Source organism: Bos indicus, chromosome 19 (assembly GCF_029378745.1).
Source record: "Bos indicus isolate NIAB-ARS_2022 breed Sahiwal x Tharparkar chromosome 19, NIAB-ARS_B.indTharparkar_mat_pri_1.0, whole genome shotgun sequence".
NCBI lineage: Eukaryota > Metazoa > Chordata > Mammalia > Artiodactyla > Bovidae > Bos > Bos indicus.
In genome coordinates this window covers 39,320,660-39,333,864 of record NC_091778.1, presented here as the reverse complement: position 1 = coordinate 39,333,864, position 13,205 = coordinate 39,320,660, and the positions used below count along the sequence as shown (strand labels likewise).

The window sequence follows — 13,205 nt, the reverse complement described above, 5'->3', positions numbered from 1 at the left end:
TTTTTTAATAAAGTCAGGGTGCCAGAAAAGGGAGCTCTAAGGCCCTACCCATCGATGTCAATTGCAGACCAACAGGAAGAGATATATCACTGTATCTCCAACAGGGAGAAGGTTCCTACTTTACTACAGCAGGAGGAAGGAAAAAATTTCTCCTTGTCCTGCAAGAGTCTGGCCAATGAGAGACTGTTAACAATAACTCAGTCAACAAGAAGCCATTACACTTGCAACTCCCAGTTTTCTCCAATGGTCTTTTTGTTTATAACAGCTCCTCCCAGTTCCTTCTCCTCTATGAAAGAAAGTTCCTCTTTTTTGTTTTCTGGGCTTGCCTGTGGATAACCATGATTGCACGTCCTTAATTGCAAGTCTTTGCTGTTCCCAAATAAACCACTTTGCAGGTAAAATAACTGGTTGTTTTACTGTTTTAGGCTGAATACTTTCCCCCTGTTCCTAAAGATCAGCAACAAGACAAGCTGTCTGCTCTTACCACTTATATTCAACATTGCACTGGTGCTGGACAGGGCAAATATGCAAAAAATGAAATTAAAAGAGTCTAGGTTAGAAAGAGGGAGAAGGCAATGGCACCCCACTCCAGTACTGTTGCCCAGAAAATCCCATGGATGGAGGAGCCTGGTGGGCTGCAGTCCATGGGGTCGCTAAGAGTCAGACATGACTGAGTGACTTCACTTTCACTTTCCACTTTCATGCATTGGAGAAGGAAATGGCAACCCACTCCAGTGTTCTTGCCTGGAGAATCCCATGGACAGAGAAGCCTGGTAGGCTGCAGTCCATGGGGTCGCACAGAGTTGGACACGACTGAAGTGACTTGGCAGCAGCAGCAGGTTAGAAAGAAAGAAGTAAAACTATCTCTACATGCAGATGATATAATCTTATACATAGAAAACCCTAAGGAATCCACTGACAACTATTAGAACTAAAATATGAGTTCAATAAGTTTGCAGGATACAAGATTAATATAAAAAATCAGCTGTATTTCTATACAGTAGCAATGAACAAGCCAAAATTAAATTAGGAAAAATTAAATTAGGAAAATTCCATTTAAAATAATATAAAACAGAATTAATACTAAGGAATAAATTTAACAAGAGAAGTATAAAACTTAAACTCTGAAAACTACAAAATATTATTGAAAGAAATGAAAGACCTTAAATTAAAGGAAGAAACTAAATGGGAAGACATCCCATGTTTACATATGAGACTTATGGCTATTAATATGGGAATATTTCCATATTGATCTAAATAGTCAATGCAATCTCTATAAAAATCTCAGCTGGATTTTTTGCAGAAACTGACAAACTAATCCTATAATTCATTTGGAAATTAAAGGTACCCAGAATAGTCGAAACAATTTTGAAAAAGGAGGACAACTTTCCCATTTTCTGATTTCAAAACTTACTACAAAGCTACAGTAATCAAGACAATATGGTATTGGTGTAAAGTCAGACACACAGATCAAAGGAACAGAATTGGGAATTTAGAAGTAAACCCTCACATTTATATTCAATAAATTTTTGACAAGGATGACAAGATAAAACAACGGAAAAAACTGTTTTTCAATAAATGGTGCTGGAACAATTAAATATCTACATGCAAAGAAATGAAATTGAACCCTTACCCATATAATATACAAAAATTAACTCAAAATGGATCATAGACCCAAACATAAATGCTAAAACTATAGAAGAAAATAGGCATAAATCCTTGTAACCTTGGATTAGATAATAGTTTCTTAGATATGATGCCAAAAGAACAAGCAACCAAAGAAACAAATTGACATCAAAATTAAAACTACTGTGGTTCAAAGGATGCTATCAAGAAAGAGAAAATTTTTGCAAATCATGTATCTAATAGGAGACTTATATACAGAATATATAAAAAGCTCTTACAATTCAATAATAAAAAGACAATCTGATTTTAAAACAAAGAACCTAAATAGACATTTATCCAAAGAAGATATACAAATGACTAATAAACACATGAAAAGATGCTTAACATCAGTTGTTATCAGGAAACAATAACCAGTACCACACTGAGGTACCAGTTTCACATGGCTACTGTCAAGAAGATGGACAATAATGAGTGCTGTTGAAGATGGAGAGAAATTAGGATCCTTATACACTGCTGCTGCTGCTGCTAAGTCGCTTCAGTCGTGTCCGACTCTGTGCGACCCCGTGGACTGCAGCCTACCAGGCTTCTCCATCCATGGGATTTTCCAGGCAAGAACACTGGAGTGGGTTGCCATTTCCTTCTCCATATACATTGCTAGTGGGAACGTAAAATGTGTTGTTACTTTGTAAAAGTCTGGCAGTTCCTCAAAAAGCTAAAAAGAGAGTTGCCCACCAATTCCACTACTAGGTATATACACAAGAGAAATGAAAACAAGTGTTCAAATAAAAACTTGTACACAAATGTTTGTAGCAGCATTATTCTTAACAGCCAGTAAGTGGATAAATACTAACACTCATCAACTGATGAACAGATAAACAAAATGTGGCAGCAATAAAAAAGGAAATGCTGATACATGCTACGATACAAATAAATCTCTGAAATCATAATTTCATCAATCAAAAGAAACCAGTAGCAAGGGTCACATATAGTATAATCCCATTTACATGAAACATACAGAATGGGCAAAAATCTATAGGAACAGAAAGTAGACAAGCAGATGCCTAGGGCTGTGGGAGAGAGGGCTGCAGATTGAAGAATGAAGGCTAAGGGGGTTCAAGTTTTCTTTGGAAGATGATGAAAAATGTTCTAAAATTTATTGTGATGATGACTGTACAACTCTGTGAGTACCATACTAGAAGCCATTGGACTGCACCCTTTAAATGGATAGGTTTTATGGTATAAGAACTACATCTCAATGAAGCTGTTAAAAAATAGAAACAAATGTATGAATGGATGGATGAGTGAATAACAACATCTACACATACCCTTCTGAAATTTCAAATTTTGAGGATGAAAACATTCTTTAAGTACCCAGACTTAAAAAAAAAAAAAAGAAGTAGTTTACAGAATAACAGAGTCAAAATGTCCTCTCCACAAAATAAGCACCCGAAGATGAAAGTTTTAGTGTTTTAAAGGAAAAATACTGTGCGCAAGAATTCTAAACATAGTCAAGATGTTGGTTATATAACATGAAGGAGACCAGCAAAACATTTTCAAACAGTTGTGGCTCTGAATTTCTATCACGTACATTCTTTCCTGAAGAAAATCTTTTCAAGGACACACAGATCAACAGAAAGAGGTGGTGATGAAATTCAAACCAGCAAAATAAGTTAAATCTAGGTAACTGTGGTTAAATACAGTTTAAAACTTATTGTTAAAGAGTAATTCTTAATTAAGATATTTGTTAAAAAATGTAATAAGCATCTGAATACTAGTTAGGAAAGAAATAGAGAAGAAAACAAGCTAAATTACTCATTTACATAAAGTTAATGGGTACTATGCCATCTTGGACAATGATAATTAAAGAAAATGGGTTTAACTACGATTTTTCAAACACTAATGTAATAAGTGTAATAATGGGTTTCTCTGGTGGCCCAGATGGTAAAGAAACCACCTACAATGCGAGAGACCTGGGTTCGATCCCTGTGTTGGGAAGATCCCCTGGAGGAGGGCACAGCAATCCACTCCAGTATTCTTGCCTGGAGAATCCCCATGGACAGAGGTGCTTTGGCAGGCTACAATCCATTACAAAGAGTTGGACACTACTGAGCAACTAAGCACAGCACAATGTGAACACAAAATTTAAAGAGGAAAAAATTTTTTTAATATTCAATGTAATAAAACAGAAAAATATAATGTAGCAAATAATAAAACTCATAAAATGATACATAACTGATGATAATAATTACGAAAAATTAGAGTCCTCTATTAAAAACAAGCTATAAGGATATATTGCATAGCATGGGGAATATAGCCTATGTTTTATAATAAGCATAAATTGAGAATAATCTATAAAATTTTTTAATCACTATGTTGTACACCTGAAACCAATATAATATTGTAAATTAACTATACTTCAATTTAAAAAGAAAAAAGTTAACAGAAACAAGTGAAAAAAAAGTAAAGAATTTCTATGCAAAAAGATAACAGTTAATTTGATTACTGTTTAAAAGATATTCACCTGAAATAAAGTGAGATTGAAATTAAAAGAAAGATGTGCAAAATGTCCTAAACAAATTTTCTTAAAAGCAAGAATAGCAATAATTCATATCAAAGTAGAACACAAACAGGCCAACAGAGTCATTTTATTTTATATAAAGTACAATCCGTAATAGAAGTGACCTGTTATGTGCTAAATAGAATAGTACTAAAATATATATAGTGAAAAATTCAAGAACTATAAGTAGAAATTACTGAAAAACAATTGTAAAGTCACTACTAGTCTCTAATAGACCACATGGATAAAAATATATAATTATAGAGGGCAGTTTATGTCCAATAGAAATAAAATTACACACGTAATTTAAAATTTTCTAGTAGCCTCATTTCAAAACATAGCCCAAAAAGAGATAAAATTAATTTCAGTGATATTTATTTTATTTAACTCAGTAGATACAAAATATGATTTGGGGCTTCCCTGGTGGCTCACTGGTAAAGAATCTACCTGCCAATGCAGGAGACATGAGTTCTATCCCTGATCTGGGAAGACCCCACATGCCATGGAGCACCTAAGCCCGGGCACCACAACGATTGCGTCTGTGCTTTAGTCTGGGAACCGCAACTACTAAGCCCACCTGTCGCAACTACTGAAGCCCAAGCACCCTAGAGCCCGTGCTCCTCAACAAAGGAAGCAACAATAGAAACAACGAGAAGGCTGCATATACCACAACTAGAGAGGAGCCTCTGCTCACCACAACTAGAGAAAAGCCTATGCAGCAATGAAGATCCAGCACAGGCAAAAACAAATAAATAATTTTTTTTTAAACCAAAATAGTATGATTTCAATATGTAATGAACAAAAAATAATTATTGAGCTATTTTACCTGTTTTTGTATTATATCTTCAAAACCTATGTGCATTTTACATTTAACAACACATATCAGTTCAGACTAGTCACATTCAAATGCTCATATTTATGAAAATTAATTAAGCACTGGATTACAAAAAAAATCAATAATTTCTTAAAAACTCAAAATTAGAAAGATCTATTTTATGATTAAAACAAAATAAAACTAGAACTTAACATTTAAAAGAGTAAAAAAACTCTCCATACTTAGACATTTGAAAACACATGCACACATACATTGTGGGTAGTAGAGGAAACTCAAAACTATAATTACCATCTATTGAGAAAATAGCCTGTGTAAAATATTATGAAATATAACCAGCATTGTACAGAGTGATCTCTTATTTATGGACCTTTATAGACCTCAATGGAGAAGGCAATGGCACCCCACTCCAGTACTCTTGCCTGGAAAATTCCATGGATGGAGGAGCCTGGCAGGCTGCAGTCCATGGGGTCGCTAAAAGTCGGATACGACTGAACGACTTCACTTTCACTTTTCACTTTCATGCATTGGAGAAGGAAATGGCAACCCACTCCAGTGTTCTTGCCTGGAGAATCCCAGGGACGGGGGAGCCTGGTGGGCTGCCATCTATGGGGTGGCACAGAGTCGGACACGACTGAAGCGACTTAGCATAGACCTCAATATTTCCAATATTAAATAAGAAAGAATGAAAAGAAATACATGAAGCAACAAATTCAAAAAATCACAAAAGAGCAATAAACCAGCCTATGGAAAGCAGGAGAAAGGAAACAATAAAGATAAAAAACAGAACGAAAAAGTTAGAACGGTGGTTGTCTAACAGTGCTCTCTGGAGTCATGAGCGTCCGATAACCAAGAGGACACTAACAGATGGAGAAATATACCATGTTCATGGATCGGAAGAATCAATATAGTGAAAATGAATATACTACCCAAAGCAATCTATAGATTCAATGCAATCCCTATCAAGCTACCAATGGTATTTTTCATAGAGCTAGAACAAATAATTTCACAATTTGTACGGAAATACAAAAAACCTCGAATAGCCAAAGCAAACTTGAGAAAGAAGAATGGAACTGGAGGAATCAACCTGCCTGACTTCAGGCTCTACTACAAAGCCAGTCATCAAGACAGTATGGTACTGGCACAAAGACAGAAATATAGATCAGTGGAACAAAATAGAAACCCCAGAGATAAATCCACGCACCTATGGACACCTTATCTTTGACAAAGGAGGCAAGAATATACAATGGAGAAAAGACAATCTCTTTAACAAGTGGTGCTGGGAAAACTGGTCAACCACTTGTAAAAGAATGAAACTAGAACACTTTCTAACACCATACACAAAAATAAACTCAAAATGGATTAAAGATCTAAATGTAAGACCAGAAACTATAAAACTCCTAGAGGAGAACATAGGCAAAACATTCTCCAACATAAATCACAGCAGGATCCTCTATGACCCACCTCCCAGAATATTGGAAATAAAAGCAAAAATAAACAAATGGGACCTAATTAAAATTAAAAGCTTCTGCACAAAAAAGGAAACTATAAGCAAGGTGAAAAGACAGCCTTCAGAATGGGAGAAAATAATAGCAAATGAAGCAACTGACAAAGAACTAATCTCAAAAATATACAAGCAACTCCTGCAGCACAATTCCAGAAAAATAAATGACCCAATCAAAAAATGGGCCAAAGAACTAAATAGACATTTCTCCAAAGAAGACATACAGATGGCTAACAAACACATGAAAAGATGCTTAACATCACTCATTATCAGAGAAATGCAAATCAAAACCACAATGAGGTACCATTTCACGCCAGTCAGAATGGCTGCTATCCAAAAGTCTACAAGCAATAAATGCTGGAGAGGGTGTGGAGAAAAGGGAATCCTCTCACACTGTTGGTGGGAATGCAAACTAGTACAGCCACTATGGAGAACAGTGTGGAGATTCTTTAAAAAACTGGAAATAGAACTGCCTTATGGCCCAGCAATCCCACTGCTGGGCATACACACCAAGGAAACCAGAATTGAAAGAGACACGTGTACCCCAATGTTCATTGCCACGCTGTTTATAATAGCCAGGACATGGAAGCAACCTAGATGTCCATCAGCAGATGAATGGATAAGAAAGCTGTGGTACATACACACAATGGAGTATTACTCAGCCATTAAAAAGAATACATTTGAATCAGTTTCTAATGAGGTGGATGAAACTGGAGCCTATTACACACAGTGAAGTAAGCCAGAAAGAAAAACACCAATACAGTATACTAATGCATATATATGGAATTTAGAAAGATGGTAATGATAACCCTGTCTCTTTTTCGAGACAGCAAAAGAGACACAGATGTATAGAACAGTCTTTTGGACTCTGTGGGAGAGGAAGAAGGTGGGATGATTTGGGAGAATGGCATTGAAACATATATAATATCATATAAGAAAGGAATCGCCAGTCCAGGTTTGATGCAGGATACAGGATGCTTGGGGCTGGTGCACTGGGATGACCCAGAGAGATGGTACGGGGAGGGAGGTGGCAGGGGGGTTCAGGATGGGGAACACGTGTATACCCGTGGTGGATTCATGTTGATGTATGGCAAACCAATACAATATTGTAAAATAATTAGCCTCCAATTAAAATAAATTTAAATTAAAAAAAAAAAAGAAAGAGAAGGAGTTGGAGGGGTGTCAATTGAGTGAGACTCTGGGAAACTCCCTTCCTTCCCCTACAATTCCCCTTTACTTTAATCACAAGTGCTTGGCTTTTATCTATTTATACACTGGGATTTCACATAAGATTTTAACGTTGAAAAGGGTTCCATTGCACAACTTAGTGGCTAAAAAACCACTTCAAAACCATTACTTTCCCTGAACTTAAAAATAGTGAGAAAAACATATATAAATGCTAAATAAGTATAAAAGCTGGAATTTTTCAGGGGTTAGGGGGAAATCCAATAAATTGACGTACCATCAGCAAATGTAATTAAGGAAAAAGGAAAGAAAGCACAAATATACAGAAATTAGGCAGAATAAAAGAAGCAATAAAAACCATAATTTTTAAAGATAATGAACTATTTGACAACATTGGTGAGATTTCAAGTTATTTTAATTTTCTTCTTTGTGCTTTTATGTCTACGTAAATTTCATGATAGTATCATTTTTGTCCCTTTAAAAGATTATTTTCAAAAGTAAAGTGCCATATAAACAAAATAAAATGTCATGCAAATAAACTCTCAGTGAAAGTTTCTGAGAAAAATATAAATTTTTAAAACTGAATTGAGAAATGTAAAACCTGACTCCTGAACAGGCTAAAAACCAGGGGAAAAGAAGAAAAGGTTGCTAAAATGTTTCTCTAAATTCATATTAATATAATTTTTAAGATGTTTTTCAAATCTTTAAGTAATAAATAATTCTGGTTCTATATAAATTATTTCAGAGCCTAGAAAAAGAAACTTCTCATATTATTTGGTATAACCTAGCACAACCATAGTTCTAAAAGAGCACAAAAAGGAATCAGTTTAAAGTTAATACAGAGGGAAGGGTGGGATGAAGTGATAGTTAAGGAATTTGAGATTGACATGTACATCAGATCAGATCAGATCAGTCCCTCAGTTGTGTCCGACTCTTTGCGACCCCATGAATCACAGCACGCCAGGCCTCCCTGTCCATCACCAACTCCCGGAGTTCACTCAGACTCAGGTCCATCGAGTCAGTGATGCCATCCAGCCATCTCATCCTCTGTCGCCCCCTTCTCCTCCTGCCCTCAATCCCTCCCAGCATCAGAGTCTTGTCCAATGAGTCAACTCTTTGCATGAGGTGGCCAAAGTACTGGAGTTTCAGCTTTAGCATCATTCCTTCCAAAGAGCACCCAGGGCTGATCTCCTTTAGAATGGACTGGTTGGATCTCCTTGCAGTCCAAGGGACTCTCAAGAGTCTTCTCCAACACCACAGTTCAAAAGCATCAATTCTTTGGTGCTCAGCCTTCTTCACAGTCCAACTCTCACATCCATACATGACCACAGGAAAAACCATAGCCTGGCAAAATGATAGGATACTGAAAGAGAAACTCCCCAGGTCAGTAGGTGCCCAATATGCTACTGGAGATCAGTGGAGAAATAACCCCAGGAAAAAATGAAGGGATGGAGCCAAAGCAAAAAGAATACCCAGCTGTGGATGTGACTGGTAATAGAAGCAAGGTCTGATGCTGTAAAGAGCAATATTGCATAGGAACCTGGAATGTCAGGTCCATGAATCAAGGCAAATTGGAAGTGGTCAAACAAGAGATGGCAAGAGTGAATGTCGACATTCTAGGAATCAGCGAACTGAAATGGACTGGAATGGGTGAATTTAACTCAGATGACCATTATATCTACTACTGCGGGCAGGAATCCCTCAGAAGAAATGGAGTAGCCACCATGGTCAACAAAAGAGTCCGAAATGCAGTACTTGGATGCAATCTCAAAAACGACAGAATGATCTCTGTTCGTTTCCAAGGCAAACCATTCAATATCACAGTAATCCAAGTCTATGCCCCAACCAGTAACGCTGAAGAAGCTGAAGTTGAACGGTTCTATGAAGACCTACAAGACCTTTTAGAACTAACACCCAAAAAAAATGTCCTTTTCATTATAGGGGACTGGAATGCAAAAGTAGGAAGTCAAGAAACACCTGAAGTAACAGGCAAATTTGGCCTTGGAATACGGAATGAAGCAGGGCAAAGACTAACAGAGTTTTGCCAAGAAAATGCACTGGTCATAACAAACACCCTCTTCCAACAACACAAGAGAAGACTCTATACATGGACATCACCAGATGGTCAACACCGAAATCAGATTGATTATATTCTTTGCAGCCAAAGATGGAGAAGCTCTATACAGTCAGCAAAAACAAGACCAGGAGCTGACTGTGGCTCAGACCATGAACTCCTTATTGCCAAATTCAGACTTAAATTGAAAAAAGTAGGGAAAACCACTAGACCATTCAGGTATGACCTAAATCAAATCCCTTATGATTATACAGTGGAAGTGAGAAATAGATTTAAGGGCCTAGATCTGATAGATAGAGTGCCTGATGAGCTATGGAATGAGGTTCGTGACATTGTACAGGAGACAGGGATCAAGACCATCGCCATGGAAAAGAAATGCAAAAAAGCAAAATGGCTGTCTGGGGAGGCCTTACAAATAGCTGTGAAAAGAAGAGAAGCGAAAAGCAAAGGAGAAAAGGAAAGATCTAAACATCTGAATGCAGAGTTCCGAAGAATAGCAAGAAGAGATAAGAAAGCCATCTTCAGCGATCAATGCAAAGAAATAGAGGAAAACAACAGAATGGGAAAGACTAGAGATCTCTTCAAGAAAATTAGAGATACCAAGGGAACATTTCATGCAAAGATGGGCTCGATAAAGGACAGAAATGGTAGGGACCTAACAGAAGCAGAAGATATTAAGAAGAGATGGCAAGAATACACAGAAGAACTGTACAAAAAAGATCTTCACGACCCAGATAATCACGATGGTGTGATCACTGACCTAGAGCCAGACATCCTGGAATGTGACATGTACATACTGCTCTGATTAAAATGGTTAGCCAGTGGGGCCCTACTGTGTAGCTCAGGGAACTTTGCTTGGTGTTATGAAATGATCTAGATGGGAAGAGAATGTGAAGGGGAATGGATGCATGTGCACATATGACTGAGTCATTTTGCTGTGCACCTGAAACTAACACAGCTAGTTTCATGTATATTATACTCCAATATAAGAGTAAAAGTTTAAAAATTTTTAAATTAAAATTTTAAAAGTTAATATAGATACAAAAATCCTAAATAAAACACCAGTAGATCACACCTAACAGTATATTAAAAGAACAATACAATTTATCCTGGTAATATAAAGATGTTTCAATATTATTGACATATTACATACTAATACATCTCTTATAAGTGTTAGTTGCTCAGTAATATCTAACTCTTTGCAATCCATGAACTGTAACTGACCAGGTTCATCTGTGCATGAAATTCTCCAGGCAAGAATACTGGAGTGGGTAGCCATTCTCTTCTCCAGGGGATGTTCCTGACCCAGGGATCGAACCTGGATCTCTGAAATTGCAGGCAATTTCTTTACCATCTGAGCCACCAGGGAAGCCCATTTATATAATAGGTTAAAAAAGAAGTTTATACAAACCTTTTTGCAAATGACAAAACTTTCTCTGATGATATTTATTATCTGTTTGTGACAAAACTATATTGTGTTTGTGTGTGTGTGTGTTAGTTGCCCAGTTGTGTCCAACTCTTTGCAACCCCATGGGCTGTAGCCCACCAGGCTCCTCTGTCCATGGAATTCTCCAGGCAAGAATACTGGAAAATTCCATGGACAGAGAAGCCTGGTGAGCTACAGTCCATGGGGTCACATATGTAAGTAAAAGACTACCTTCTCAACTAGCTTCATATTTATGGCTGAAAAACTAAATCGTTATTATTAAAGATTGTTTTTTCAGCTACTCCCACTGTCAAATAACATTGTTGTGGAGGTTTTACACAAAAATAAGTCTTAGAAAGAAAAAAAGTCTTAGAAGGGAAAAGAAGTCACTATGTGCAGATATTATGACCAAATACATATAAGCTTAAAGTATGAACTTAGAAAACTTTTAGAAATTTTAAGAATTCACTTGGGTAACCAGAAAATAAATGCTTTAAAAACTGATAGCTTTCTGGGCAACAGAAGAATAGCTTGTGTTGCAATGATTTTCCCACAGATAAGAATTGTCAACACTAGACAAAAAAATTAAGAGCACCTATTTTAGGGCACTGAACAGTAGCCAAGGGCTTCTCTGGTGGGTGGCCCAGCGGTAAAGAATCTGCCTGCAACGTAGGAGACACAGGCAGGAGACAAGGGTTCAATCCCCAGGTCAGGAAGATCCCCTGGAAAAAGGAAATGGCAACCCACTCCAGTATTCTTGCCTGGAAAATCCCAATCCATGGGGTCACAAAAAGTCAGATACAACTAAACAAAAAACAATGAAAGCAGTAGCCAAAGCAGGCAGAAATTGGTGGGGATTTGATCCTTGAAAGAAGAGAACGACTGGGTGAGACTTTTATTTATACAGCTTTTCACCTAAAGGTACTCCCAGTTCATTTGGTGTGGAGTGGCTGGGGAGCTGCTGCTGCTGCTGCTAAGTCGCTTCAGTCGTGTCCAACTCTGTGCGACCCCAGAGACGGCAGCCCACCAGGCTCTGCTGTCCCTGGGATTCTCCAGGCAAGAACACTGGAGCGGGTTGCCATGCACCCTTAGGCAAAAAGCTTACTGGACTGTGGGAAAACACCAATGCCACAACTTAACATACATTTGGAGTCTCAGAAGAAGATTAAAACCAGAATAGGAAAGAAAATGTACCAGAAGAAATAACAGAAAAAATAAGTCAAAAATTTCCCAAATTTGGTGAAAAAATAGCAATTTACAGATTCAAGAAGCTCAGTGGAAGCTCAGTTGGATAAATACAAAGAAAACTAAACACAGGTAAATTACAGGCAAACTGTTGAAAACCTAAAATAAAGAGAATTTCAAAGAAGCCAGAGAAAATGATCCATCACACACAGAAGAATAATGATAGGAACGAGAGTTGACTTTTCATCAAAAATAATGGAGGCCAGAAGATGCTAAAATAACATATTTAAAATTTTGAAAAGAAAAGGGAAAAAACTTGTCAACCCAGAATTCTATATCCAGTGACAATAACTGTCCAAATGTAAAGACAAAATAAAGACACTTTTCATATGAACAAAAACTGAGAAAAATTTTTGCTAAGAAACCTGCTCTAAATAGAAATCTAAATGAAAATTCGTCAAGCTAAAGGGAACTGACGCTAAAGGGAAACTCAGATCAACAGCAGTACCAAAATGCTAAATATGTGGGTAAATATAAAACATTATCACTTTTTTCTCCTAATCTCTTCAAAAGATAACTGGCAATCTGAAGCAGAGATTATAAAACTGCACTGCACAGCTTATAATATATATATAGCGATAAAACAGAAGATGGGGAAAGCAGAGTAAATGAAGCACCTTTAGTGGTATAAAATTAATTCTGAGTAGCCTGTGATAAGTTAAGGAACACACTGTAATCAATGGAACAACCCTAACAGACAAAATAAAGAGGAACAATTTTTTTTAAATAGAGAAATCAAAATGGAATATTAAAAAG

General features: G+C 36.9%; 1 protein-coding gene across 1 annotated transcript in view; it reads right to left on the bottom strand.

Moving 5' to 3' along the window:
* Positions 1 to 13,205, bottom strand: part of SKAP1 (src kinase associated phosphoprotein 1) — a 305,931-nt gene that overhangs the window by 257,201 nt on the left and 35,525 nt on the right. The gene's annotated exons all lie outside the window — the stretch shown is intronic.